General features: G+C 42.4%; 1 protein-coding gene across 1 annotated transcript in view; it reads left to right on the top strand.

Moving 5' to 3' along the window:
* The window catches only part of LOC137657877 (uncharacterized), a 32435-nt gene that overhangs the window by 12731 nt on the left and 12204 nt on the right, over nucleotides 1-7500 (top strand). The window lies entirely within an intron of this gene.

The raw sequence follows: 7500 nt of genomic DNA, 5'->3' as shown, positions 1-7500 counted from the left end.
AATAATAATAATAATAATAATAATAAATATACTTATACATAAAATATATATATGTGTATACACACACACACATATATATATATATATATATATATATATATATATATATATATATATATATATATATATATATATATATATAGGCTATATGCACACACACATACTTGTGGCAGTTAGGTAACAAAGATAGACGTAAAAATTGAGAAGACGCGAATCATTGCTGTCCTAGGGTGGGCTACTCATAACCTTTCATCTCACTGTCCATTGCCTACATACAATATGTAACCCGCTGTACTGCATAATATTATTTTTACATGGTTCCTATCATAATATAGGTACAGTATTGTATTACTGTATGAACACACTTCAGTAACTGTACACAAGTGTACAGTACTGTACGTACATACGTATAGTACACAAAAAGACTGGACATAATACGAATCATCACCACAATTATATATAAATAATGTAACGACAAAACACTGTTGTCCCTATCTAAAAACACTTGCTGATAGTGTAGTATAGTGTAATGTACTGTAATATATGTACAACACTATCACTACAGTGCAGCTAAATTAGCTAAGGTAACACTCCTAAGTGATCGCTGTTTTCAACAGGTTGACTCGCACTGTTCAACTCACCATACACATAGCCTATACAGGCATCTACATTACTACTGCAAAGCACAGTGTTTCATATATAGTACTGTACTGTGCAATAGTTAATATAATAATAGCACTAATAGCCTACACAATGACTACACTAACATAATAAAAAGTAAAAGAAAAAGTATCAAAACAACACTACTAACCATTTACTGTACGTACAAAGTTCTACTTAGTAAGTCTGACGGATGGTGCAAATCTTGAAATGTCGACTGTTTGGCGCATGCAGTAGCATAATGTACATCTCACACATAATACTAAAATCACTATAAACAGACTGGATATGTAGTTTTTTTTTACACAGCATCACAACTCTACACCAAAAGGACTGAAGCAGGAGATGCATACGTGATGAAAGACGATGCAAGAATTGAGCCGAGTTAGCAAAAGAGGCAGTGTTACACTGCAGAGAGAGGAAAAAGCACAAGGCAGGTCGGTTACAAAGGAATGTGGTCCATTTTAAATTATTCGGCTGCAAGAGTACTTATCATGATACAGCGAAAAGGAGAATTTTTATTAAATAGGTTATACGTTAGGCCTATAGTTCTTTGTAACAGGAATGACCGAATTCCCAAAGGTAAAAGCCGCAAATACTGAGGGCTGACTGTAATGACCAGATTCGGAGTGTTAACAGTTATGCAAATATATATATATATATATATATATATATATATATATATATATATATATATATATATATATATATATATATATATATATATATATATATATATAATATAATATAATATAATATAATATAATACAGTACGGAGGGCTTACACAAATATCTTATTACATATCTAAGGAGAACATATACTTTTTACACAACTATCACTTCGATATATAAAGTGGTATTATAATTATCATCATTATTATTAGGCCAACTTGTTAAGCTACCTCACAAAACCTTGTTCCCAAAATGTTTCTCGCAAGGATCTTGGCATTGGAACTTTACATTTTCATGATATTGTGTTATATGGGGTAATTAAAAATATTTCTTCACTTGATAAAACCACTCTCACATTACATATATATATATCTATATATATATATATATAAATATATATATATATATATATATATATATATATATATATATATATATATCTATATATATATATATATCTATATATATATATATATATATATATCTATATATATATATATAGATATATATATATATATATATATATATATATATATATATATATATGCATATATATATGTATGTATGTATATATATATATATATATATATATATATATATATACATATATATATATATATATATATATATATATATATATATATATATATATATATACATACATATATATACTGTATATGTATATATATATATATATATATATATATATATATATATATATATATATATATATATATGTTATTTTTATAATAAAATAAATTTTTTAATATACTTACCCGGTGATTATATAAGCTGCAGCTCTGCTGCCCGACAGAAAAACTCTACGCTCGAAATCCGCCAGCGATCGCTATGCAGGTAGGGGGTGTACTTCAACAGCGCCATCTGTCGAGCAGGTACTCAGTACTCAATGTAAACACAGAACTCAATTTTCTCCTCGGTCCACTGGGTCTCTATTGGGGAGGAAGGGAGGGTCCTTTAATATATAATCACCGGGTAAGTATATTCAAAAATTTATTTTATTATAAAAATAAAATTTTTCAATATTAAACTTAGCCGGTGATTATATAAGCTGATTCACACCCAGGGGGGTGGGTAGAGACCAGCATTAATTGTTTACATTATTATGAGCTAAGGATTTCGTATTTCATTTTAGCAGTTATTCAAAATAACAAACATAAAATAAATAAGTACCTGGTAAGGAAGTCGACTTGAACAATTACTCTGCCTTTTTTAAGTACGTCTTCCTTACTGAGCCTCGTGATCCTCTTAGGATGCTGAGCGACTCCTAGGAGCTGAAGTATCAAGGGTTGCAACCCATACTACAGGACCTCATCAAAACCTCTAATCTAGGCGCTTCTCAAGAAAAGAATTTGACCACCTGCCAAATCAACCAGGATGCGAAAGGCTTCTTAGCCTTCCGGACAACCCAAAAAAACAACAATAAAAAACATTTCAAGAGAAAGATTAAAAAAGGTTATGGAATTAGGGGAATGTAGTGGTTGAGCCCTCATCCACTACTGCACTCGCTGCTATGAATGGTCCCAGGGTGTAGCAGTTCTCGTAAAGAGACTGGACATCTTTAAGATAAAAAGACGCGAACACTGACTTGCTTCTCCAATAGGTTGCGTCCATTATACTCTGCAGAGATCTATTTTGTTTAAAAGCCACTGAAGTAGCGATAGCTCTAACTTCATGTGTCTTTACCTTCAGCACAGCATGGTCTTCTTCATTCAGATGGGAATGAGCTTCTCGTATCAACAGTCTGATATAATAGGAAACTGCATTCTTTGACATAGGTAAAGAAGGTTTCTTAATAGAACACCATAAAGCTTCTGACTGTCCTCGTAAAGATTTAGTTCGTCTTAAATAGAACTTAAGAGCTCTAACAGGGCATAAGACTCTTTCTAGTTCATTTCCAACCATATTTGAAAGGCTTGGAATGTCGAACGATTTCGGCCAAGGGTGAAAAGGTAGCTCGTTTTTGGCTAGAAAACCAAGCTGTAAAGAACATGTAGCCGTTTCAGATGAAAATCCGATGTTCCTGCTGAAGGCGTGAATCTCACTGACTCTTTTAGCTGTGGCTAAGCAAACCAGGAAAAGAGTCTTTAAAGTGAGATCTTTAAAGGAGGCTGATTGTAGTGGCTCGAACCTTTCTGACATCAGGAATCTTAGTACCACGTCTAAATTCCATCCAGGTGTAGCCAAACGACGCTCCTTCGTGGTCTCAAAAGACTTAAGGAGGTCCTGTAGATCTTTGTTGTTGGAAAGATCTAAGCCTCTGTGACGGAAGACTGTTGCCAACATGCTTCTGTAACCTTTGATAGTGGGAGCTGAAAGGGATCTTTCTTTCCTCAGGTATAATAGGAAGTCAGCTATTTGGGTTACAGAGGTACTGGTTGAGGATACTGATACCGACTTGCACCAATCTCGGAAGACTTCCCACTTCGACTGGTAGACTCTAAGAGTGGATGTTCTCCTTGCTCTAGCAATCGCCCTGGCTGCCTCCTTCGAAAAGCCTCTAGCTCTAGAGAGTCTTTCGATAGTCTGAAGGCAGTCAGACGAAGAGCGTGGAGGTCTGGGTGTACCTTCTTTACGTGTGGCTGACGTAGAAGGTCCACTCTTAGAGGAAGAGCTCTGGGAACGTCCACCAGCCATTGAAGTACCTCGGTGAACCATTCTCTTACGGGCCAGAGGGGAGCAACCAACGTCAACCTTGTCCCTTCGTGAGAGGCGAACTTCTGCAGTACCTTGTTGACAATCTTGAACGGGGGGAATGCATTAAGGTCTAGATGTGACCAATCCAGTAGAAAGGCATCTATATGAACTGCTGCTGGGTCCGGGATCGGTGAGCAATATATTGGGAGCCTCTTGGTCATCGAGGTTGCGAAGAGATCTATGGTAGGTTGGCCCCAAGTGGCCCATAGTCTCTTGCACACATCCTTGTGTAGGGTCCATTCTGTTGGGATGATTTGACCCTTCCGACTGAGGCAATCCGCCATAACATTCATATTGCCTTGTATGAACCTCGTTACTAGAGAAAGGTTTAGATCTCTTGACCAGGTGAGGAGGTCCCTTGCGATCTCGTACAACGTCATAGAATGGGTCCCTCCTTGCTTGGAGATGTACGCCAAGGCCGTGGTGTTGTCCGAGTTCACCTCCACCACTTTGCCTTGAAGGAGGGACTTGAAGCTTTTCAAGGCCAGATGAACTGCCAGTAGCTCCTTGCAGTTGATATGTAACGTTCTTTGATTCGAGTTCCACGTTCTCGAGCATTCCCGACCGTCTAGTGTCGCACCCCAGCCCGTGTCCGATGCGTCCGAGAAGAGAACGTGGTTGGGGGTCTGAACAGCCAGGGGCAGACCCTCTCTGAGGTTGATACTGTCCTTCCACCAAGTCAGTGCTGACTTCATCTTCTCGGAAATGGGGATCGAGACCGCTTCTAGCGTTTTGTCCTTTTTCCAGTAAACAGCTAGATGAAATTGAAGGGGACGGAGGTGTAGTCTCCCTAACGAAACGAACTGTTCCAGGGATGATAGCGTCCCTATCAGACTCATCCACTGTCTGACTGAACATCGTTTCTTCTTTAGCATGTTCTGGATGCATACCTGGGCTTGACTTGTTCTGGGGGCCGACGGAAAAGCCCGAAAAGCTTGACTGTGAATCTCCATCCCTAAGTACACTATAGTTTGGGATGGGACCAGTTGGGACTTTTCCATATTGACCAGGAGACCCAATTCCTTGATCAGATCTAGAGTCCACTTTAGATTCTCCAGACAGCGACGACTGGAAGACGCTCTTAGAAGCCAGTCGTCCAAATAGAGGGAGGCTCTGATATCCGCTAAATGCAGGAATTTGGCAATATTCCTCATCAGCCTCGTAAATACAAGAGGAGCCGTGCTTAGGCCAAAGCACAGGGCTTGAAATTGGTAAACAACCTTGTCGTAAATGAATCTCAGAAAAGGTTGGGATTCTGGGTGGATGGGGACGTGAAAGTATGCGTCCCTTAGGTCTAAAGAGACCATCCAGTCTTCCTTTCTGACCGCTGCTAGAACTGACTTTGTGGTCTCCATGACGAACGTCTGCTTTGTGACAAAGACATTCAGCGCACTGACGTCTAGCACCGGCCTCCACCCTCCTGTCTTCTTTACCACTAAGAAGAGACGGTTGTAGAAGCCCGGGGATTGATGGTCCCGGACTTTGACTACAGCTCCCTTTTGTAGCAAGAGAGACACTTCCTGCTTCAAGGCTAGCCTCTTGTCTTCCTCTTTGTACCTGGGAGAGAGATCGATGGGAGACGTTGCTAGAGGGGGTTTGCGGACAAACGGGATCTTGTACCCTTCTCTTAGCAACTTCACAGATTGCGCATCTGCGCCCCTTTTCTCCCAGATCTGCCAGAAGTTCTTGAGTCTGGCTCCCACTGCTGTCTGAAGAAGGTGGCAGTCAGACTCTGCCTTTAAAGGACTTGGTACCTTTCTTCTTCCCACGTCTCCCTTCGGCACGAGCACCTCCTCTGCTGGAGGCTCTGCCACGAAAGGGCGGAATGAATCTGGACGCTGGAGTGTCCATCCTGGGTCTAGATACGGTAGGCAAAGGGGTGGCTTTGCGGGCAGAGGACGCAACCAGGTCATGGGTGTCCTTCTGAATCAAGGAGGTAGCAATCTCCTTTATCAATTCCTCTGGGAAGAGGCACTTTGAGAGAGGAGCAAAAAGAAGTTCCGATCTCTGACACGGTGTTACTCCCGCTGACAGGAACGAGCAAAGGTTTTCCCGTTTCTTGAGGACCCCGGAAACGAACGAAGCCGCAAGCTCACTGGATCCGTCACGTATGGCCTTGTCCATACAGGACATAATGAGCAAGGAAGTTTCCTTGTCCGAAGGGGAGATCTTCCTGCTCAACGCTCCCAAACACCAATCCAAAAAGTTAAAAACCTCGAAGGCTCTGAACACTCCTTTCAACAGATGGTCTAAGTCTGAAGGAGACCAACATATCTTAGAGCGTCTCATGGCTAGCCTGCGGGGAGAGTCTACTAGACTTGAGAAGTCGCCCCGGGCAGAGGCAGGAACTCCCAAGCCGAGAACTTCTCCCGTGGCATACCAGACGCTCGATCTGGAAGAGAGTCTCGCAGGGGGAAACGTAAATGCTGTCTTCCCAAGGTTCTTTTTGGACTGCATCCATTCTCCCAACACTCGTAAAGCTCTCTTAGACGAGCGGGCGAGGACGAGTTTCGTAAAGGCAGGCGCGGATGACTGCGTGCCTAAAGCGAACTCAGATGGAGGAGAGCGTGGGGCCGCAGATACAAACTGATCAGGATACATCTCCCTGAACAGTGCAAGAACTTTCCTAAAGTCCAAGGAGGGTTGCGTGGTCTTGGGTTCATCGATGTCCGTATGCGGGTCGTCAATGTGTGCAGCGTCGTCATCATCAGAGAGTCCATCATCTGAAAACTGAGGAGGAAGCGGCAAAGGAGTAGGAATTGGCTGGTCAGCTGAGTCCGGCAGCACGGGTGCACGCGTGACTGAACCGGACGCAACGTCACGGAACTGTTGCCCAGTCTGTGAACTGGCAACAACCATAGCAGCGCGGGGACGCAAAGCGTCTACTCCAGACTGTCTAGTCTGCTGTGGGCGAGTAGAGGTATCCACACTGGCTTGCGGAGGTTGACGCACCGCGTCAAAACAAAACAACTTAGGTTGTTGTTGTAACTCTCGAACGTCAACGGAAGGTTCCGTGCGTCGCTGAACGTCAACATGCGGCTGGCAGGGTACACTGGAACGCATGGGTGGCGGGACTCTCACAGCTGGAGTGCGGGAGAAGGTAGCCTCAGTGTCCACTGGACGCACAACCGTGGGTGGTTGTAGGCTAGAGGTTGGTGCAGCGTCAACCTTCTCCGCACGAAAGTCCTGCATCAATGACGTTAACTGTGCCTGCATGGTCTGCAGCAAAGACCACTTAGGATCTACAGTAGCAGGTGCGGCAACAGACGGTGTTACTGCCTGATGCAGTACCGCTTTGCCTCTCTTAGGAGGTGAACAGTCATCGGAAGACTGCAGCGAGTCCGAACTGACCCAGTGGCTACAACTGGGCCGTTGGACTTGCGAGGAAGGGACCGACTTGCGCTTAAGAGGCCGCGAGACCTTGGTCCATGGTTTCTTCCGAGAAACCTCTTC

The sequence above is a fragment of the Palaemon carinicauda genome, chromosome 18 (assembly GCF_036898095.1).
Source record: "Palaemon carinicauda isolate YSFRI2023 chromosome 18, ASM3689809v2, whole genome shotgun sequence".
NCBI lineage: Eukaryota > Metazoa > Arthropoda > Malacostraca > Decapoda > Palaemonidae > Palaemon > Palaemon carinicauda.
This window is presented reverse-complemented; position numbering and strand designations above follow the sequence as displayed.